The sequence below is a fragment of the Phyllobates terribilis genome, unplaced genomic scaffold, assembly GCF_046119375.1.
Source record: "Phyllobates terribilis strain yellow unplaced genomic scaffold, ASM4611937v1 Scaffold_1049__1_contigs__length_452226, whole genome shotgun sequence".
NCBI classification, from domain to species: Eukaryota; Metazoa; Chordata; class Amphibia; order Anura; family Dendrobatidae; genus Phyllobates; species Phyllobates terribilis.
The window spans coordinates 266-21,518 of record NW_027363809.1 but is presented as its reverse complement, the minus strand read 5'-3'; the positions used below and the strand labels follow the sequence as shown (position 1 = coordinate 21,518).

At 45.4% G+C, this 21,253-nt stretch overlaps 16 non-coding genes across 16 annotated transcripts; all 16 read right to left on the bottom strand.

Moving 5' to 3' along the window:
- Window positions 1–982: 982 nt before the first annotated feature.
- LOC141242609 (U2 spliceosomal RNA) lies at window positions 983–1,173 on the bottom strand. Its single transcript, XR_012307011.1, has one exon. It is a non-coding gene; the product is annotated as a U2 spliceosomal RNA (small nuclear RNA).
- A 1,120-nt stretch (window positions 1,174–2,293) lies between these two features.
- Window positions 2,294–2,484, bottom strand: LOC141242616 (U2 spliceosomal RNA). The gene has a single exon (XR_012307017.1). It is a non-coding gene; the product is annotated as a U2 spliceosomal RNA (small nuclear RNA).
- Window positions 2,485–3,607: 1,123 nt separating this feature from the next.
- Window positions 3,608–3,798, bottom strand: LOC141242598 (U2 spliceosomal RNA). The gene has a single exon (XR_012307000.1). It is a non-coding gene; the product is annotated as a U2 spliceosomal RNA (small nuclear RNA).
- A 1,121-nt stretch (window positions 3,799–4,919) lies between these two features.
- Window positions 4,920–5,110, bottom strand: LOC141242586 (U2 spliceosomal RNA). Its single transcript, XR_012306989.1, has one exon. It is a non-coding gene; the product is annotated as a U2 spliceosomal RNA (small nuclear RNA).
- Window positions 5,111–6,231: 1,121 nt separating this feature from the next.
- On the bottom strand, window positions 6,232–6,422 carry LOC141242574 (U2 spliceosomal RNA). Its single transcript, XR_012306978.1, has one exon. It is a non-coding gene; the product is annotated as a U2 spliceosomal RNA (small nuclear RNA).
- A 1,121-nt stretch (window positions 6,423–7,543) lies between these two features.
- LOC141242563 (U2 spliceosomal RNA) lies at window positions 7,544–7,734 on the bottom strand. Its single transcript, XR_012306967.1, has one exon. It is a non-coding gene; the product is annotated as a U2 spliceosomal RNA (small nuclear RNA).
- A 1,124-nt stretch (window positions 7,735–8,858) lies between these two features.
- Window positions 8,859–9,049, bottom strand: LOC141242552 (U2 spliceosomal RNA). Its single transcript, XR_012306956.1, has one exon. It is a non-coding gene; the product is annotated as a U2 spliceosomal RNA (small nuclear RNA).
- Window positions 9,050–10,170: 1,121 nt separating this feature from the next.
- Window positions 10,171–10,361, bottom strand: LOC141242672 (U2 spliceosomal RNA). Its single transcript, XR_012307069.1, has one exon. It is a non-coding gene; the product is annotated as a U2 spliceosomal RNA (small nuclear RNA).
- A 1,122-nt stretch (window positions 10,362–11,483) lies between these two features.
- Window positions 11,484–11,674, bottom strand: LOC141242540 (U2 spliceosomal RNA). The gene has a single exon (XR_012306945.1). It is a non-coding gene; the product is annotated as a U2 spliceosomal RNA (small nuclear RNA).
- A 1,122-nt stretch (window positions 11,675–12,796) lies between these two features.
- LOC141242528 (U2 spliceosomal RNA) lies at window positions 12,797–12,987 on the bottom strand. Its single transcript, XR_012306934.1, has one exon. It is a non-coding gene; the product is annotated as a U2 spliceosomal RNA (small nuclear RNA).
- Window positions 12,988–14,109: 1,122 nt separating this feature from the next.
- LOC141242516 (U2 spliceosomal RNA) lies at window positions 14,110–14,300 on the bottom strand. Its single transcript, XR_012306923.1, has one exon. It is a non-coding gene; the product is annotated as a U2 spliceosomal RNA (small nuclear RNA).
- Window positions 14,301–15,428: 1,128 nt separating this feature from the next.
- Window positions 15,429–15,619, bottom strand: LOC141242505 (U2 spliceosomal RNA). The gene has a single exon (XR_012306912.1). It is a non-coding gene; the product is annotated as a U2 spliceosomal RNA (small nuclear RNA).
- A 1,122-nt stretch (window positions 15,620–16,741) lies between these two features.
- Window positions 16,742–16,932, bottom strand: LOC141242656 (U2 spliceosomal RNA). The gene has a single exon (XR_012307054.1). It is a non-coding gene; the product is annotated as a U2 spliceosomal RNA (small nuclear RNA).
- Window positions 16,933–18,053: 1,121 nt separating this feature from the next.
- Window positions 18,054–18,243, bottom strand: LOC141242679 (U2 spliceosomal RNA). Its single transcript, XR_012307075.1, has one exon. It is a non-coding gene; the product is annotated as a U2 spliceosomal RNA (small nuclear RNA).
- Window positions 18,244–19,370: 1,127 nt separating this feature from the next.
- On the bottom strand, window positions 19,371–19,560 carry LOC141242688 (U2 spliceosomal RNA). Its single transcript, XR_012307084.1, has one exon. It is a non-coding gene; the product is annotated as a U2 spliceosomal RNA (small nuclear RNA).
- Window positions 19,561–20,682: 1,122 nt separating this feature from the next.
- Window positions 20,683–20,873, bottom strand: LOC141242770 (U2 spliceosomal RNA). Its single transcript, XR_012307140.1, has one exon. It is a non-coding gene; the product is annotated as a U2 spliceosomal RNA (small nuclear RNA).
- Window positions 20,874–21,253: the final 380 nt, after the last annotated feature.

Genomic DNA, 21,253 nt, shown 5'->3' with positions numbered 1-21,253 from the left:
GCTGCTGCAATCCACGCGTTTTAGATCTGCATAACTCCACCTCTTTTAGCACAGTACCCTCAACCCCCGGCTGTTCCCACCCGCCTCAACACCGTTGGAAGGGAGGAGAACCAATTAAGGCGGGGGGGGGGGTGGAACGAGCAGCTGTCTACCCTTAGCAGGAGGGTTGCTGATTAATTACCTCTCCTGCTGCTGCTGCTGCTGGCTGTCCAGCAGCAGACTGAAGGTGGCTGCTGCTGTGCGCAGGTATATAAAGGCTCAGAGCCTATTATGACACGCGCAGCCAGCGTTCCATTGCCACATTCCGTCTACTGCAGGCGGGATACCTGGATGGCTGAATGTCACTGAGAAGCTCACAGAGACCGCCATAAGCAACAGTTTAAAAGAATGCCACAGACTAATCAACCAAACTTTTTGGGCTGGTGTCTCTTTTATAGTCTGCAGGCATTAAATGAAAGAAGTCAGTGTTCCAGCAGAGGGAGACAACGTTTCAGAAAAGGCATTGTAGCAAACCAAAAAAGAAATTTTAAGCACAGCAGAGTCACCAGCTCACATACCTGTTAGCTCAGGTGAGTTTAAAAGGCTGCTGTTGATAACAAGGGCATTTGCTAAATAGATGGTGTGTGTGCAACAATATACTGAAAGGTCAATTATATTGTGCAGCTTATCTCACCACCTGTAGTTATTTAGGTGAAAGCTCCAAAATGCTTGCCTAATATGTCTGTTTATCCAAAAGGAAGTATAGAGGGAGAGCTAGATAGATAGCATTGCATTACATTACATTACATGGCAATGCAATGCACAGTTGCTGAAGTTGAACCAAAATGAGCTTGTCATCTGGCTTCTGCAACTTTTAACATGAAAAATCCAATGAGGAGAAGAAAAGCAAAGCCAAAGAGTCCATCCCAAAATCCGACAAACAAGCAAAATGAACAAAAAGCATTGAATTCAATTCTTTCTGATTTTAGAAACTGCATTAAAGAAGGGGTGCACCGGTCCTGGAGATACTGCAATACCAGGTCAATGCGTGGAGTGGACAGAGCAAGCTCTTTTTCCATCTCCCTGTTCTAAAAATCCATTTAATATATGGTCCCCAGATAGGGGACGTATCAGATATTAAACTGATAAGAACAGATACTACACTTGATCTTAGCCAAAAGGCCGAGAAGCGATAACCAGAATTGGTTTCCGACTACGGTGCCACCCAAGGATTCTGAAAAGTCCATTTGTGGAGATGGCCACCTGGACTCCCGTTAAGAAGACATGCTGTCAACCTCTAGATCCCTCACATGCCTGCACTTTTCGGCTTGCTGCTGCTGCAATCCACGCGTTTTAGATCTGCATAACTCCACCTCTTTTAGCACAGTACCCTCAACCCCCGGCTGTTCCCACCCGCCTCAACACCGTTGGAAGGGAGGAGAACCAATTAAGGCGGGGGGGGGGTGGAACGAGCAGCTGTCTACCCTTAGCAGGAGGGTTGCTGATTAATTACCTCTCCTGCTGCTGCTGCTGCTGGCTGTCCAGCAGCAGACTGAAGGTGGCTGCTGCTGTGCGCAGGTATGTAAAGGTTCAGAGCCTATTATGACACGCGCAGCCAGCGTTCCATTGCCACATTCCGTCTACTGCAGGCGGGATACCTGGATGGCTGAATGTCACTGAGAAGCTCACAGAGACCGCCATAAGCAACAGTTTAAAAGAATGCCACAGACTAATCAACCAAACTTTTTGGGTTGGTTTCTCTTTTATAGTCTGCAGGCATTAAATGAAAGAAGTCAGTGTTCCAGCAGAGGGAGACAACGTTTCAGAAAAGGCATTGTAGCAAACCAAAAAAGAAATTTTAAGCGCAGCAGAGTAACCAGCTCACATACCTGTTAGCTCAGGTGAGTTTAAAAGGCTGCTGTTGATAACAAGGGCATTTGCTAAATAGATGGTGTGTGTGCAACAATATACTGAAAGGTCAATTATATTGTGCAGCTTATCTCACCACCTGTAGTTATTTAGGTGAAAGCTCCAAAATGCTTGCCTAATATGTCTGTTTATCCAAAAGGAAGTATAGAGGGAGAGCTAGATAGATAGCATTGCATTACATTACATTACATGGCAATGCAATGCACAGTTGCTGAAGTTGAACCAAAATGAGCTTGTCATCTGGCTTCTGCAACTTTTAACATGAAAAATCCAATGAGGAGAAGAAAAGCAAAGCCAAAGAGTTCATCCCAAAATCCGACAAACAAGCAAAATGAACAAAAAGCATTGAATTCAATTCTTTCTGATTTTAGAAACTGCATTAAAGAAGGGGTGCACCGGTCCTGGAGATACTGCAATACCAGGTCAATGCGTGGAGTGGACAGAGCAAGCTCTTTTTCCATCTCCCTGTTCTAAAAATCTATTTAATATATGGTCCCCAGATAGGGGACGTATCAGATATTAAACTGATAAGAACAGATACTACACTTGATCTTAGCCAAAAGGCCGAGAAGCGATAACCAGAATTGGTTTCCGACTACGGTGCCACCCAAGGATTCTGAAAAGTCCATTTGTGGAGATGGCCACCTGGACTCCCGTTAAGAAGACATGCTGTCAACCTCTAGATCCCTCACATGCCTGCACTTTTCGGCTTGCTGCTGCTGCAATCCACGCGTTTTAGATCTGCATAACTCCACCTCTTTTAGCACAGTACCCTCAACCCCCGGCTGTTCCCACCCGCCTCAACACCGTTGGAAGGGAGGAGAACCAATTAAGGCGGGGGGGGGGTGGAACGAGCAGCTGTCTACCCTTAGCAGGAGGGTTGCTGATTAATTACCTCTCCTGCTGCTGCTGCTGCTGCTGGCTGTCCAGCAGCAGACTGAAGGTGGCTGCTGCTGTGCGCAGGTATGTAAAGGCTCAGAGCCTATTATGACACGCGCAGCCAGCGTTCCATTGCCACATTCCGTCTACTGCAGGCGGGATACCTGGATGGCTGAATGTCACTGAGAAGCTCACAGAGACCGCCATAAGCAACAGTTTAAAAGAATGCCACAGACTAATCAACCAAACTTTTTGGGTTGGTTTCTCTTTTATAGTCTGCAGGCATTAAATGAAAGAAGTCAGTGTTCCAGCAGAGGGAGACAACGTTTCAGAAAAGGCATTGTAGCAAACCAAAAAAGAAATTTTAAGCGCAGCAGAGTAACCAGCTCACATACCTGTTAGCTCAGGTGAGTTTAAAAGGCTGCTGTTGATAACAAGGGCATTTGCTAAATAGATGGTGTGTGTGCAACAATATACTGAAAGGTCAATTATATTGTGCAGCTTATCTCACCACCTGTAGTTATTTAGGTGAAAGCTCCAAAATGCTTGCCTAATATGTCTGTTTATCCAAAAGGAAGTATAGAGGGAGAGCTAGATAGATAGCATTGCATTACATTACATTACATGGCAATGCAATGCACAGTTGCTGAAGTTGAACCAAAATGAGCTTGTCATCTGGCTTCTGCAACTTTTAACATGAAAAATCCAATGAGGAGAAGAAAAGCAAAGCCAAAGAGTCCATCCCAAAATCCGACAAACAAGCAAAATGAACAAAAAGCATTGAATTCAATTCTTTCTGATTTTAGAAACTGCATTAAAGAAGGGGTGCACCGGTCCTGGAGATACTGCAATACCAGGTCAATGCGTGGAGTGGACAGAGCAAGCTCTTTTTCCATCTCCCTGTTCTAAAAATCCATTTAATATATGGTCCCCAGATAGGGGACGTATCAGATATTAAACTGATAAGAACAGATACTACACTTGATCTTAGCCAAAAGGCCGAGAAGCGATAACCAGAATTGGTTTCCGACTACGGTGCCACCCAAGGATTCTGAAAAGTCCATTTGTGGAGATGGCCACCTGGACTCCCGTTAAGAAGACATGCTGTCAACCTCTAGATCCCTCACATGCCTGCACTTTTCGGCTTGCTGCTGCTGCAATCCACGCGTTTTAGATCTGCATAACTCCACCTCTTTTAGCACAGTACCCTCAACCCCCGGCTGTTCCCACCCGCCTCAACACCGTTGGAAGGGAGGAGAACCAATTAAGGCGGGGGGGGGGGTGGAACGAGCAGCTGTCTACCCTTAGCAGGAGGGTTGCTGATTAATTACCTCTCCTGCTGCTGCTGCTGCTGGCTGTCCAGCAGCAGACTGAAGGTGGCTGCTGCTGTGCGCAGGTATGTAAAGGCTCAGAGCCTATTATGACACTCGCAGCCAGCGTTCCATTGCCACATTCCGTCTACTGCAGGCGGGATACCTGGATGGCTGAATGTCACTGAGAAGCTCACAGAGACCGCCATAAGCAACAGTTTAAAAGAATGCCACAGACTAATCAACCAAACTTTTTGGGTTGGTTTCTCTTTTATAGTCTGCAGGCATTAAATGAAAGAAGTCAGTGTTCCAGCAGAGGGAGACAACGTTTCAGAAAAGGCATTGTAGCAAACCAAAAAAGAAATTTTAAGCGCAGCAGAGTAACCAGCTCACATACCTGTTAGCTCAGGTGAGTTTAAAAGGCTGCTGTTGATAACAAGGGCATTTGCTAAATAGATGGTGTGTGTGCAACAATATACTGAAAGGTCAATTATATTGTGCAGCTTATCTCACCACCTGTAGTTATTTAGGTGAAAGCTCCAAAATGCTTGCCTAATATGTCTGTTTATCCAAAAGGAAGTATAGAGGGAGAGCTAGATAGATAGCATTGCATTACATTACATTACATGGCAATGCAATGCACAGTTGCTGAAGTTGAACCAAAATGAGCTTGTCATCTGGCTTCTGCAACTTTTAACATGAAAAATCCAATGAGGAGAAGAAAAGCAAAGCCAAAGAGTCCATCCCAAAATCCGACAAACAAGCAAAATGAACAAAAAGCATTGAATTCAATTCTTTCTGATTTTAGAAACTGCATTAAAGAAGGGGTGCACCGGTCCTGGAGATACTGCAATACCAGGTCAATGCGTGGAGTGGACAGAGCAAGCTCTTTTTCCATCTCCCTGTTCTAAAAATCCATTTAATATATGGTCCCCAGATAGGGGACGTATCAGATATTAAACTGATAAGAACAGATACTACACTTGATCTTAGCCAAAAGGCCGAGAAGCGATAACCAGAATTGGTTTCCGACTACGGTGCCACCCAAGGATTCTGAAAAGTCCATTTGTGGAGATGGCCACCTGGACTCCCGTTAAGAAGACATGCTGTCAACCTCTAGATCCCTCACATGCCTGCACTTTTCGGCTTGCTGCTGCTGCAATCCACGCGTTTTAGATCTGCATAACTCCACCTCTTTTAGCACAGTACCCTCAACCCCCGGCTGTTCCCACCCGCCTCAACACCGTTGGAAGGGAGGAGAACCAATTAAGGCGGGGGGGGGGGTGGAACGAGCAGCTGTCTACCCTTAGCAGGAGGGTTGCTGATTAATTACCTCTCCTGCTGCTGCTGCTGCTGGCTGTCCAGCAGCAGACTGAAGGTGGCTGCTGCTGTGCGCAGGTATATAAAGGCTCAGAGCCTATTATGACACGCGCAGCCAGCGTTCCATTGCCACATTCCGTCTACTGCAGGCGGGATACCTGGATGGCTGAATGTCACTGAGAAGCTCACAGAGACCGCCATAAGCAACAGTTTAAAAGAATGCCACAGACTAATCAACCAAACTTTTTGGGTTGGTTTCTCTTTTATAGTCTGCAGGCATTAAATGAAAGAAGTCAGTGTTCCAGCAGAGGGAGACAACGTTTCAGAAAAGGCATTGTAGCAAACCAAAAAAGAAATTTTAAGCGCAGCAGAGTAACCAGCTCACATACCTGTTAGCTCAGGTGAGTTTAAAAGGCTGCTGTTGATAACAAGGGCATTTGCTAAATAGATGGTGTGTGTGCAACAATATACTGAAAGGTCAATTATATTGTGCAGCTTATCTCACCACCTGTAGTTATTTAGGTGAAAGCTCCAAAATGCTTGCCTAATATGTCTGTTTATCCAAAAGGAAGTATAGAGGGAGAGCTAGATAGATAGCATTGCATTACATTACATTACATGGCAATGCAATGCACAGTTGCTGAAGTTGAACCAAAATGAGCTTGTCATCTGGCTTCTGCAACTTTTAACATGAAAAATCCAATGAGGAGAAGAAAAGCAAAGCCAAAGAGTCCATCCCAAAATCCGACAAACAAGCAAAATGAACAAAAAGCATTGAATTCAATTCTTTCTGATTTTAGAAACTGCATTAAAGAAGGGGTGCACCGGTCCTGGAGATACTGCAATACCAGGTCAATGCGTGGAGTGGACAGAGCAAGCTCTTTTTCCATCTCCCTGTTCTAAAAATCCATTTAATATATGGTCCCCAGATAGGGGACGTATCAGATATTAAACTGATAAGAACAGATACTACACTTGATCTTAGCCAAAAGGCCGAGAAGCGATAACCAGAATTGGTTTCCGACTACGGTGCCACCCAAGGATTCTGAAAAGTCCATTTGTGGAGATGGCCACCTGGACTCCCGTTAAGAAGACATGCTGTCAACCTCTAGATCCCTCACATGCCTGCACTTTTCGGCTTGCTGCTGCTGCAATCCACGCGTTTTAGATCTGCATAACTCCACCTCTTTTAGCACAGTACCCTCAACCCCCGGCTGTTCCCACCCGCCTCAACACCGTTGGAAGGGAGGAGAACCAATTAAGGCGGGGGGGGGGGTGGAACGAGCAGCTGTCTACCCTTAGCAGGAGGGTTGCTGATTAATTACCTCTCCTGCTGCTGCTGCTGCTGGCTGTCCAGCAGCAGACTGAAGGTGGCTGCTGCTGTGCGCAGGTATATAAAGGCTCAGAGCCTATTATGACACGCGCAGCCAGCGTTCCATTGCCACATTCCGTCTACTGCAGGCGGGATACCTGGATGGCTGAATGTCACTGAGAAGCTCACAGAGACCGCCATAAGCAACAGTTTAAAAGAATGCCACAGACTAATCAACCAAACTTTTTGGGTTGGTTTCTCTTTTATAGTCTGCAGGCATTAAATGAAAGAAGTCAGTGTTCCAGCAGAGGGAGACAACGTTTCAGAAAAGGCATTGTAGCAAACCAAAAAAGAAATTTTAAGCGCAGCAGAGTAACCAGCTCACATACCTGTTAGCTCAGGTGAGTTTAAAAGGCTGCTGTTGATAACAAGGGCATTTGCTAAATAGATGGTGTGTGTGCAACAATATACTGAAAGGTCAATTATATTGTGCAGCTTATCTCACCACCTGTAGTTATTTAGGTGAAAGCTCCAAAATGCTTGCCTAATATGTCTGTTTATCCAAAAGGAAGTATAGAGGGAGAGCTAGATAGATAGCATTGCATTACATTACATTACATGGCAATGCAATGCACAGTTGCTGAAGTTGAACCAAAATGAGCTTGTCATCTGGCTTCTGCAACTTTTAACATGAAAAATCCAATGAGGAGAAGAAAAGCAAAGCCAAAGAGTCCATCCCAAAATCCGACAAACAAGCAAAATGAACAAAAAGCATTGAATTCAATTCTTTCTGATTTTAGAAACTGCATTAAAGAAGGGGTGCACCGGTCCTGGAGATACTGCAATACCAGGTCAATGCGTGGAGTGGACAGAGCAAGCTCTTTTTCCATCTCCCTGTTCTAAAAATCCATTTAATATATGGTCCCCAGATAGGGGACGTATCAGATATTAAACTGATAAGAACAGATACTACACTTGATCTTAGCCAAAAGGCCGAGAAGCGATAACCAGAATTGGTTTCCGACTACGGTGCCACCCAAGGATTCTGAAAAGTCCATTTGTGGAGATGGCCACCTGGACTCCCGTTAAGAAGACATGCTGTCAACCTCTAGATCCCTCACATGCCTGCACTTTTCGGCTTGCTGCTGCTGCAATCCACGCGTTTTAGATCTGCATAACTCCACCTCTTTTAGCACAGTACCCTCAACCCCCGGCTGTTCCCACCCGCCTCAACACCGTTGGAAGGGAGGAGAACCAATTAAGGCGGGGGGGGGGGGGGTGGAACGAGCAGCTGTCTACCCTTAGCAGGAGGGTTGCTGATTAATTACCTCTCCTGCTGCTGCTGCTGCTGGCTGTCCAGCAGCAGACTGAAGGTGGCTGCTGCTGTGCGCAGGTATATAAAGGCTCAGAGCCTATTATGACACGCGCAGCCAGCGTTCCATTGCCACATTCCGTCTACTGCAGGCGGGATACCTGGATGGCTGAATGTCACTGAGAAGCTCACAGAGACCGCCATAAGCAACAGTTTAAAAGAATGCCACAGACTAATCAACCAAACTTTTTGGGTTGGTTTCTCTTTTATAGTCTGCAGGCATTAAATGAAAGAAGTCAGTGTTCCAGCAGAGGGAGACAACGTTTCAGAAAAGGCATTGTAGCAAACCAAAAAAGAAATTTTAAGCGCAGCAGAGTAACCAGCTCACATACCTGTTAGCTCAGGTGAGTTTAAAAGGCTGCTGTTGATAACAAGGGCATTTGCTAAATAGATGGTGTGTGTGCAACAATATACTGAAAGGTCAATTATATTGTGCAGCTTATCTCACCACCTGTAGTTATTTAGGTGAAAGCTCCAAAATGCTTGCCTAATATGTCTGTTTATCCAAAAGGAAGTATAGAGGGAGAGCTAGATAGATAGCATTGCATTACATTACATTACATGGCAATGCAATGCACAGTTGCTGAAGTTGAACCAAAATGAGCTTGTCATCTGGCTTCTGCAACTTTTAACATGAAAAATCCAATGAGGAGAAGAAAAGCAAAGCCAAAGAGTCCATCCCAAAATCCGACAAACAAGCAAAATGAACAAAAAGCATTGAATTCAATTCTTTCTGATTTTAGAAACTGCATTAAAGAAGGGGTGCACCGGTCCTGGAGATACTGCAATACCAGGTCAATGCGTGGAGTGGACAGAGCAAGCTCTTTTTCCATCTCCCTGTTCTAAAAATCCATTTAATATATGGTCCCCAGATAGGGGACGTATCAGATATTAAACTGATAAGAACAGATACTACACTTGATCTTAGCCAAAAGGCCGAGAAGCGATAACCAGAATTGGTTTCCGACTACGGTGCCACCCAAGGATTCTGAAAAGTCCATTTGTGGAGATGGCCACCTGGACTCCCGTTAAGAAGACATGCTGTCAACCTCTAGATCCCTCACATACCTGCACTTTTCGGCTTGCTGCTGCTGCAATCCACGTGTTTTAGATCTGCATAACTCCACCTCTTTTAGCACAGTACCCTCAACCCCCGGCTGTTCCCACCCGCCTCAACACCGTTGGAAGGGAGGAGAACCAATTAAGGCGGGGGGGGGGGTGGAACGAGCAGCTGTCTACCCTTAGCAGGAGGGTTGCTGATTAATTACCTCTCCTGCTGCTGCTGCTGCTGGCTGTCCAGCAGCAGACTGAAGGTGGCTGCTGCTGTGCGCAGGTATATAAAGGCTCAGAGCCTATTATGACACGCGCAGCCAGCGTTCCATTGCCACATTCCGTCTACTGCAGGCGGGATACCTGGATGGCTGAATGTCACTGAGAAGCTCACAGAGACCGCCATAAGCAACAGTTTAAAAGAATGCCACAGACTAATCAACCAAACTTTTTGGGTTGGTTTCTCTTTTATAGTCTGCAGGCATTAAATGAAAGAAGTCAGTGTTCCAGCAGAGGGAGACAACGTTTCAGAAAAGGCATTGTAGCAAACCAAAAAAGAAATTTTAAGCGCAGCAGAGTAACCAGCTCACATACCTGTTAGCTCAGGTGAGTTTAAAAGGCTGCTGTTGATAACAAGGGCATTTGCTAAATAGATGGTGTGTGTGCAACAATATACTGAAAGGTCAATTATATTGTGCAGCTTATCTCACCACCTGTAGTTATTTAGGTGAAAGCTCCAAAATGCTTGCCTAATATGTCTGTTTATCCAAAAGGAAGTATAGAGGGAGAGCTAGATAGATAGCATTGCATTACATTACATTACATGGCAATGCAATGCACAGTTGCTGAAGTTGAACCAAAATGAGCTTGTCATCTGGCTTCTGCAACTTTTAACATGAAAAATCCAATGAGGAGAAGAAAAGCAAAGCCAAAGAGTCCATCCCAAAATCCGACAAACAAGCAAAATGAACAAAAAGCATTGAATTCAATTCTTTCTGATTTTAGAAACTGCATTAAAGAAGGGGTGCACCGGTCCTGGAGATACTGCAATACCAGGTCAATGCGTGGAGTGGACAGAGCAAGCTCTTTTTCCATCTCCCTGTTCTAAAAATCCATTTAATATATGGTCCCCAGATAGGGGACGTATCAGATATTAAACTGATAAGAACAGATACTACGCTTGATCTTAGCCAAAAGGCCGAGAAGCGATAACCAGAATTGGTTTCCGACTACGGTGCCACCCAAGGATTCTGAAAAGTCCATTTGTGGAGATGGCCACCTGGACTCCCGTTAAGAAGACATGCTGTCAACCTCTAGATCCCTCACATGCCTGCACTTTTCGGCTTGCTGCTGCTGCAATCCACGCGTTTTAGATCTGCATAACTCCACCTCTTTTAGCACAGTACCCTCAACCCCCGGCTGTTCCCACCCGCCTCAACACCGTTGGAAGGGAGGAGAACCAATTAAGGCGGGGGGGGGGGGTGGAACGAGCAGCTGTCTACCCTTAGCAGGAGGGTTGCTGATTAATTACCTCTCCTGCTGCTGCTGCTGCTGGCTGTCCAGCAGCAGACTGAAGGTGGCTGCTGCTGTGCGCAGGTATATAAAGGCTCAGAGCCTATTATGACACGCGCAGCCAGCGTTCCATTGCCACATTCCGTCTACTGCAGGCGGGATACCTGGATGGCTGAATGTCACTGAGAAGCTCACAGAGACCGCCATAAGCAACAGTTTAAAAGAATGCCACAGACTAATCAACCAAACTTTTTGGGTTGGTTTCTCTTTTATAGTCTGCAGGCATTAAATGAAAGAAGTCAGTGTTCCAGCAGAGGGAGACAACGTTTCAGAAAAGGCATTGTAGCAAACCAAAAAAGAAATTTTAAGCGCAGCAGAGTAACCAGCTCACATACCTGTTAGCTCAGGTGAGTTTAAAAGGCTGCTGTTGATAACAAGGGCATTTGCTAAATAGATGGTGTGTGTGCAACAATATACTGAAAGGTCAATTATATTGTGCAGCTTATCTCACCACCTGTAGTTATTTAGGTGAAAGCTCCAAAATGCTTGCCTAATATGTCTGTTTATCCAAAAGGAAGTATAGAGGGAGAGCTAGATAGATAGCATTGCATTACATTACATTACATGGCAATGCAATGCACAGTTGCTGAAGTTGAACCAAAATGAGCTTGTCATCTGGCTTCTGCAACTTTTAACATGAAAAATCCAATGAGGAGAAGAAAAGCAAAGCCAAAGAGTCCATCCCAAAATCCGACAAACAAGCAAAATGAACAAAAAGCATTGAATTCAATTCTTTCTGATTTTAGAAACTGCATTAAAGAAGGGGTGCACCGGTCCTGGAGATACTGCAATACCAGGTCAATGCGTGGAGTGGACAGAGCAAGCTCTTTTTCCATCTCCCTGTTCTAAAAATCCATTTAATATATGGTCCCCAGATAGGGGACGTATCAGATATTAAACTGATAAGAACAGATACTACACTTGATCTTAGCCAAAAGGCCGAGAAGCGATAACCAGAATTGGTTTCCGACTACGGTGCCACCCAAGGATTCTGAAAAGTCCATTTGTGGAGATGGCCACCTGGACTCCCGTTAAGAAGACATGCTGTCAACCTCTAGATCCCTCACATGCCTGCACTTTTCGGCTTGCTGCTGCTGCAATCCACGCGTTTTAGATCTGCATAACTCCACCTCTTTTAGCACAGTACCCTCAACCCCCGGCTGTTCCCACCCGCCTCAACACCGTTGGAAGGGAGGAGAACCAATTAAGGCGGGGGGGGGGGGTGGAACGAGCAGCTGTCTACCCTTAGCAGGAGGGTTGCTGATTAATTACCTCTCCTGCTGCTGCTGCTGCTGGCTGTCCAGCAGCAGACTGAAGGTGGCTGCTGCTGTGCGCAGGTATATAAATGCTCAGAGCCTATTATGACACGCGCAGCCAGCGTTCCATTGCCACATTCCGTCTACTGCAGGCGGGATACCTGGATGGCTGAATGTCACTGAGAAGCTCACAGAGACCGCCATAAGCAACAGTTTAAAAGAATGCCACAGACTAATCAACCAAACTTTTTGGGTTGGTTTCTCTTTTATAGTCTGCAGGCATTAAATGAAAGAAGTCAGTGTTCCAGCAGAGGGAGACAACGTTTCAGAAAAGGCATTGTAGCAAACCAAAAAAGAAATTTTAAGCGCAGCAGAGTAACCAGCTCACATACCTGTTAGCTCAGGTGAGTTTAAAAGGCTGCTGTTGATAACAAGGGCATTTGCTAAATAGATGGTGTGTGTGCAACAATATACTGAAAGGTCAATTATATTGTGCAGCTTATCTCACCACCTGTAGTTATTTAGGTGAAAGCTCCAAAATGCTTGCCTAATATGTCTGTTTATCCAAAAGGAAGTATAGAGGGAGAGCTAGATAGATAGCATTGCATTACATTACATTACATGGCAATGCAATGCACAGTTGCTGAAGTTGAACCAAAATGAGCTTGTCATCTGGCTTCTGCAACTTTTAACATGAAAAATCCAATGAGGAGAAGAAAAGCAAAGCCAAAGAGTCCATCCCAAAATCCAACAAACAAGCAAAATGAACAAAAAGCATTGAATTCAATTCTTTCTGATTTTAGAAACTGCATTAAAGAAGGGGTGCACCGGTCCTGGAGATACTGCAATACCAGGTCAATGCGTGGAGTGGACAGAGCAAGCTCTTTTTCCATCTCCCTGTTCTAAAAATCCATTTAATATATGGTCCCCAGATAGGGGACGTATCAGATATTAAACTGATAAGAACAGATACTACACTTGATCTTAGCCAAAAGGCCGAGAAGCGATAACCAGAATTGGTTTCCGACTACGGTGCCACCCAAGGATTCTGAAAAGTCCATTTGTGGAGATGGCCACCTGGACTCCCGTTAAGAAGACATGCTGTCAACCTCTAGATCCCTCACATGCCTGCACTTTTCGGCTTGCTGCTGCTGCAATCCACGCGTTTTAGATCTGCATAACTCCACCTCTTTTAGCACAGTACCCTCAACCCCCGGCTGTTCCCACCCGCCTCAACACCGTTGGAAGGGAGGAGAACCAATTAAGGCGGGGGGGGGGGGTGGAACGAGCAGCTGTCTACCCTTAGCAGGAGGGTTGCTGATTAATTACCTCTCCTGCTGCTGCTGCTGCTGGCTGTCCAGCAGCAGACTGAAGGTGGCTGCTGCTGTGCGCAGGTATATAAATGCTCAGAGCCTATTATGACACGCGCAGCCAGCGTTCCATTGCCACATTCCGTCTACTGCAGGCGGGATACCTGGATGGCTGAATGTCACTGAGAAGCTCACAGAGACCGCCATAAGCAACAGTTTAAAAGAATGCCACAGACTAATCAACCAAACTTTTTGGGTTGGTTTCTCTTTTATAGTCTGCAGGCATTAAATGAAAGAAGTCAGTGTTCCAGCAGAGGGAGACAACGTTTCAGAAAAGGCATTGTAGCAAACCAAAAAAGAAATTTTAAGCGCAGCAGAGTAACCAGCTCACATACCTGTTAGCTCAGGTGAGTTTAAAAGGCTGCTGTTGATAACAAGGGCATTTGCTAAATAGATGGTGTGTGTGCAACAATATACTGAAAGGTCAATTATATTGTGCAGCTTATCTCACCACCTGTAGTTATTTAGGTGAAAGCTCCAAAATGCTTGCCTAATATGTCTGTTTATCCAAAAGGAAGTATAGAGGGAGAGCTAGATAGATAGCATTGCATTACATTACATTACATGGCAATGCAATGCACAGTTGCTGAAGTTGAACCAAAATGAGCTTGTCATCTGGCTTCTGCAACTTTTAACATGAAAAATCCAATGAGGAGAAGAAAAGCAAAGCCAAAGAGTCCATCCCAAAATCCAACAAACAAGCAAAATGAACAAAAAGCATTGAATTCAATTCTTTCTGATTTTAGAAACTGCATTAAAGAAGGGGTGCACCGGTCCTGGAGATACTGCAATACCAGGTCAATGCGTGGAGTGGACAGAGCAAGCTCTTTTTCCATCTCCCTGTTCTAAAAATCCATTTAATATATGGTCCCCAGATAGGGGACGTATCAGATATTAAACTGATAAGAACAGATACTACACTTGATCTTAGCCAAAAGGCCGAGAAGCGATAACCAGAATTGGTTTCCGACTACGGTGCCACCCAAGGATTCTGAAAAGTCCATTTGTGGAGATGGCCACCTGGACTCCCGTTAAGAAGACATGCTGTCAACCTCTAGATCCCTCACATGCCTGCACTTTTCGGCTTGCTGCTGCTGCAATCCACGCGTTTTAGATCTGCATAACTCCACCTCTTTTAGCACAGTACCCTCAACCCCCGGCTGTTCCCACCCGCCTCAACACCGTTGGAAGGGAGGAGAACCAATTAAGGCGGGGGGGGGGGGGGGGGGTGGAACGAGCAGCTGTCTACCCTTAGCAGGAGGGTTGCTGATTAATTACCTCTCCTGCTGCTGCTGCTGCTGGCTGTCCAGCAGCAGACTGAAGGTGGCTGCTGCTGTGCGCAGGTATATAAAGGCTCAGAGCCTATTATGACACGCGCAGCCAGCGTTCCATTGCCACATTCCGTCTACTGCAGGCGGGATACCTGGATGGCTGAATGTCACTGAGAAGCTCACAGAGACCGCCATAAGCAACAGTTTAAAAGAATGCCACAGACTAATCAACCAAACTTTTTGGGTTGGTTTCTCTTTTATAGTCTGCAGGCATTAAATGAAAGAAGTCAGTGTTCCAGCAGAGGGAGACAACGTTTCAGAAAAGGCATTGTAGCAAACCAAAAAAGAAATTTTAAGCGCAGCAGAGTAACCAGCTCACATACCTGTTAGCTCAGGTGAGTTTAAAAGGCTGCTGTTGATAACAAGGGCATTTGCTAAATAGATGGTGTGTGTGCAACAATATACTGAAAGGTCAATTATATTGTGCAGCTTATCTCACCACCTGTAGTTATTTAGGTGAAAGCTCCAAAATGCTTGCCTAATATGTCTGTTTATCCAAAAGGAAGTATAGAGGGAGAGCTAGATAGATAGCATTGCATTACATTACATTACATGGCAATGCAATGCACAGTTGCTGAAGTTGAACCAAAATGAGCTTGTCATCTGGCTTCTGCAACTTTTAACATGAAAAATCCAATGAGGAGAAGAAAAGCAAAGCCAAAGAGTCCATCCCAAAATCCAACAAACAAGCAAAATGAACAAAAAGCATTGAATTCAATTCTTTCTGATTTTAGAAACTGCATTAAAGAAGGGGTGCACCGGTCCTGGAGATACTGCAATACCAGGTCAATGCGTGGAGTGGACAGAGCAAGCTCTTTTTCCATCTCCCTGTTCTAAAAATCCATTTAATATATGGTCCCCAGATAGGGGACGTATCAGATATTAAACTGATAAGAACAGATACTACACTTGATCTTAGCCAAAAGGCCGAGAAGCGATAACCAGAATTGGTTTCCGACTACGGTGCCACCCAAGGATTCTGAAAAGTCCATTTGTGGAGATGGCCACCTGGACTCCCGTTAAGAAGACATGCTGTCAACCTCTAGATCCCTCACATGCCTGCACTTTTCGGCTTGCTGCTGCTGCAATCCACGCGTTTTAGATCTGCATAACTCCACCTCTTTTAGCACAGTACCCTCAACCCCCGGCTGTTCCCACCCGCCTCAACACCGTTGGAAGGGAGGAGAACCAATTAAGGCGGGGGGGGGGGTGGAACGAGCAGCTGTCTACCCTTAGCAGGAGGGTTGCTGATTAATTACCTCTCTGCTGCTGCTGCTGCTGGCTGTCCAGCAGCAGACTGAAGGTGGCTGCTGCTGTGCGCAGGTATATAAAGGCTCAGAGCCTATTATGACACGCGCAGCCAGCGTTCCATTGCCACATTCCGTCTACTGCAGGCGGGATACCTGGATGGCTGAATGTCCTGAGAAGCTCACAGAGACCGCCATAAGCAACAGTTTAAAAGAATGCCACAGACTAATCAACCAAACTTTTTGGGTTGGTTTCTCTTTTATAGTCTGCAGGCATTAAATGAAAGAAGTCAGTGTTCCAGCAGAGGGAGACAACGTTTCAGAAAAGGCATTGTAGCAAACCAAAAAAGAAATTTTAAGCGCAGCAGAGTAACCAGCTCACATACCTGTTAGCTCAGGTGAGTTTAAAGGCTGCTGTTGATAACAAGGGCATTTGCTAAATAGATGGTGTGTGTGCAACAATATACTGAAAGGTCAATTATATTGTGCAGCTTATCTCACCACCTGTAGTTATTTAGGTGAAAGCTCCAAAATGCTTGCCTAATATGTCTGTTTATCCAAAAGGAAGTATAGAGGGAGAGCTAGATAGATAGCATTGCATTACATTACATTACATTACATGGCAATGCAATGCACAGTTGCTGAAGTTGAACCAAAATGAGCTTGTCATCTGGCTTCTGCAACTTTTAACATGAAAAATCCAATGAGGAGAAGAAAAGCAAAGCCAAGAGTCCATCCCAAAATCCGACAAACAAGCAAAATGAACAAAAAGCATTGAATTCAATTCTTTCTGATTTTAGAAACTGCATTAAAGAAGGGGTGCACCGGTCCTGGAGATACTGCAATACCAGGTCAATGCGTGGAGTGGACAGAGCAAGCTCTTTTTCCATCTCCCTGTTCTAAAAATCCATTTAATATATGGTCCCCAGATAGGGGACGTATCAGATATTATACTGATAAGAACAGATACTACACTTGATCTTAGCCAAAAGGCCGAGAAGCGATAACCAGAATTGGTTTCCGACTACGGTGCCACCCAAGGATTCTGAAAAGTCCATTTGTGGAGATGGCCACCTGGACTCCCGTTAAGAAGACATGCTGTCAACCTCTAGATCCCTCACATGCCTGCACTTTTCGGCTTGCTGCTGCTGCAATCCACGCGTTTTAGATCTGCATAACTCCACCTCTTTTAGCACAGTACCCTCAACCCCCGGCTGTTCCCACCCGCCTCAACACCGTTGGGAAGGGAGGAGAACCAATTAAGGCGGGGGGGGGGTGGAACGAGCAGCTGTCTACCCTTAGCAGGAGGGTTGCTGATTAATTACCTCTCCTGCTGCTGCTGCTGCTGGCTGTCCAGCAGCAGACTGAAGGTGGCTGCTGCTGTGCGCAGGTATATAAAGGCTCAGAGCCTATTATGACACGCGCAGCCAGCGTTCCATTGCCACATTCCGTCTACTGCAGGCGGGATACCTGGATGGCTGAATGTCACTGAGAAGCTCACAGAGACCGCCATAAGCAACAGTTTAAAAGAATGCCACAGACTAATCAACCAAACTTTTTGGGTTGGTTTCTCTTTTATAGTCTGCAGGCATTAAATGAAAGAAGTCAGTGTTCCAGCAGAGGGAGACAACGTTTCAGAAAAGGCATTGTAGCAAACCAAAAAAGAAATTTTAAGCGCAGCAGAGTAACCAGCTCACATACCTGTTAGCTCAGGTGAGTTTAAAAGGCTGCTGTTGATAACAAGGGCATTTGCTAAATAGATGGTGTGTGTGCAACAATATACTGAAAGGTCAATTATATTGTGCAGCTTATCTCACCACCTGTAGTTATTTAGGTGAAAGCTCCAAAATGCTTGCCTAATATGTCTGTTTATCCAAAAGGAAGTATAGAGGGAGAGCTAGATAGATAGCATTGCATTACATTACATTACATGGCAATGCAATGCACAGTTGCTGAAGTTGAACCAAAATGAGCTTGTCATCTGGCTTCTGCAACTTTTAACATGAAAAATCCAATGAGGAGAAGAAAAGCAAAGCCAAAGAGTCCATCCCAAAATCCGACAAACAAGCAAAATGAACAAAAAGCATTGAATTCAATTCTTTCTGATTTTAGAAACTGCATTAAAGAAGGGGTGCACCGGTCCTGGAGATACTGCAATACCAGGTCAATGCGTGGAGTGGACAGAGCAAGCTCTTTTTCCATCTCCCTGTTCTAAAAATCCATTTAATATATGGTCCCCAGATAGGGACGTATCAGATATTAAACTGATAAGAACAGATACTACACTTGATCTTAGCCAAAAGGCCGAGAAGCGATAACCAGAATTGGTTTCCGACTACGGTGCCACCCAAGGATTCTGAAAAGTCCATTTGTGGAGATGGCCACCTGGACTCCCGTTAAGAAGACATGCTGTCAACCTCTAGATCCCTCACATGCCTGCACTTTTTCGGCTTGCTGCTGCTGCAATCCACGCGTTTTAGATCTGCATAACTCCACCTCTTTTAGCACAGTACCCTCAACCCCCGGCTGTTCCCACCCGCCTCAACACCGTTGGAAGGGAGGAGAACCAATTAAGGCGGGGGGGGGGGGGGGTGGAACGAGCAGCTGTCTACCCTTAGCAGGAGGGTTGCTGATTAATTACCTCTCCTGCTGCTGCTGCTGCTGGCTGTCCAGCAGCAGACTGAAGGTGGCTGCTGCTGTGCGCAGGTATATAAAGGCTCAGAGCCTATTATGACACGCGCAGCCAGCGTTCCATTGCCACATTCCGTCTACTGCAGGCGGGATACCTGGATGGCTGAATGTCACTGAGAAGCTCACAGAGACCGCCATAAGCAACAGTTTAAAAGAATGCCACAGACTAATCAACCAAACTTTTTGGGTTGGTTTCTCTTTTATAGTCTGCAGGCATTAAATGAAAGAAGTCAGTGTTCCAGCAGAGGGAGACAACGTTTCAGAAAAGGCATTGTAGCAAACCAAAAAAGAAATTTTAAGCGCAGCAGAGTAACCAGCTCACATACCTGTTAGCTCAGGTGAGTTTAAAAGGCTGCTGTTGATAACAAGGGGCATTTGCTAAATAGATGGTGTGTGTGCAACAATATACTGAAAGGTCAATTATATTGTGCAGCTTATCTCACCACCTGTAGTTATTTAGGTGAAAGCTCCAAAATGCTTGCCTAATATGTCTGTTTATCCAAAAGGAAGTATAGAGGGAGAGCTAGATAGATAGCATTGCATTACATTACATTACATGGCAATGCAATGCACAGTTGCTGAAGTTGAACCAAAATGAGCTTGTCATCTGGCTTCTGCAACTTTTAACATGAAAATCCAATGAGGAAGAAGAAAAGCAAAGCCAAAGAGTCCATCCCAAAATCCGACAAACAAGCAAAATGAACAAAAAGCATTGAATTCAATTCTTTCTGATTTAAGAAACTGCATTAAAGAAGGGGTGCACCGGTCCTGAGATACTGCAATACCAGGTCAATGCGTGGAGTGGACAGAGCAAGCTCTTTTTCCATCTCCCTGTTCTAAAAATCCATTTAATATATGGTCCCCAGATAGGGGACGTATCAGATATTAAACTGATAAGAACAGATACTACACTTGATCTTAGCCAAAAGGCCGAGAAGCGATAACCAGAATTGGTTTCCGACTACGGTGCCACCCAAGGATTCTGAAAAGTCCATTTGTGGAGATGGCCACCTGGACTCCCGTTAAGAAGACATGCTGTCAACCTCTAGATCCCTCACATGCCTGCACTTTTCGGCTTGCTGCTGCTGCAATCCACGCGTTTTAGATCTGCATAACTCCACCTCTTTTAGCACAGTACCCTCAACCCCCGGCTGTTCCCACCCGCCTCAACACCGTTGGAAGGGAGGAGAACCAATTAAGGCGGGGGGGGGGGTGGAACGAGCAGCTGTCTACCCTTAGCAGGAGGGTTGCTGATTAATTACCTCTCCTGCTGCTGCTGCTGCTGGCTGTCCAGCAGCAGACTGAAGGTGGCTGCTGCTGTGCGCAGGTATATAAAGGCTCAGAGCCTATTATGACACGCGCAGCCAGCGTTCCATTGCCACATTCCGTCTACTGCAGGCGGGATACCTGGATGGCTGAATGTCACTGAGAAGCTCACAGAGACCGCCATAAGCAACAGTTTAAAAGAATGCCACAGACTAAGTCAACCAAACTTTTTGGGTTGGTTTCTCTTTTATAGTCTGCAGGCATTAAATGAAAGAAGTCAGTGTTCCAGCAGAGGGAGACAACGTTTCAGAAAAGGCATTGTAGCAAACCAAAAAAGAAATTTTAAGCGCAGCAGAGTAACCAGCTCACATACCTGTTAGCTCAGGTGAGTTTAAAAGGCTGCTGTTGATAACAAGGGCATTTGCTAAATAGATGGTGTGTGTGCAACAATATACTGAAAGGTCAATTATATTGTGCAGCTTATCTCACCACCTGTAGTTATTTAGGTGAAAGCTCCAAAATGCTTGCCTAATATGTCTGTTTATCCAAAAGGAAGTATAGAGGGAGAGCTAGATAGATAGCATTGCATTACATTACATTACATGGCAATGCAATGCACAGTTGCTGAAGTTGAACCAAAATGAGCTTGTCATCTGGCTTCTGCAACTTTTAACATGAAAAATCCAATGAGGAGAAGAAAAGCAAAGCCAAAGAGTCCATCCCAAAATCCGACAAACAAGCAAAATGAACAAAAAGCATTGAATTCAATTCTTTCTGATTTTAGAAACTGCATTAAAGAAGGGGTGCACCGGTCCTGGAGATACTGCAATACCAGGTCAATGCGTGGAGTGGACAGAGCAAGCTCTTTTTCCATCTCCCTGTTCTAAAAATCCATTTAATATATGGTCCCCAGATAGGGGACGTATCAGATATTAAACTGATAAGAACAGATACTACACTTGATCTTAGCCAAAAGGCCGAGAAGCGATAACCAGAATTGGTTTCCGACTACGGTGCCACCCAAGGATTCTGAAAAGTCCATTTGTGGAGATGGCCACCTGGACTCCCGTTAAGAAGACATGCTGTCAACCTCTAGATCCCTCACATGCCTGCACTTTTCGGCTTGCTGCTGCTGCAATCCACGCGTTTTAGATCTGCATAACTCCACCTCTTTTAGCACAGTACCCTCAACCCCCGGCTGTTCCCACCCGCCTCAACACCGTTGGAAGGGAGGAGAACCAATTAAGGCGGGGGGGGGGGGTGGAACGAGCAGCTGTCTACCCTTAGCAGGAGGGTTGCTGATTAATTACCTCTCCTGCTGCTGCTGCTGCTGGCTGTCCAGCAGCAGACTGAAGGTGGCTGCTGCTGT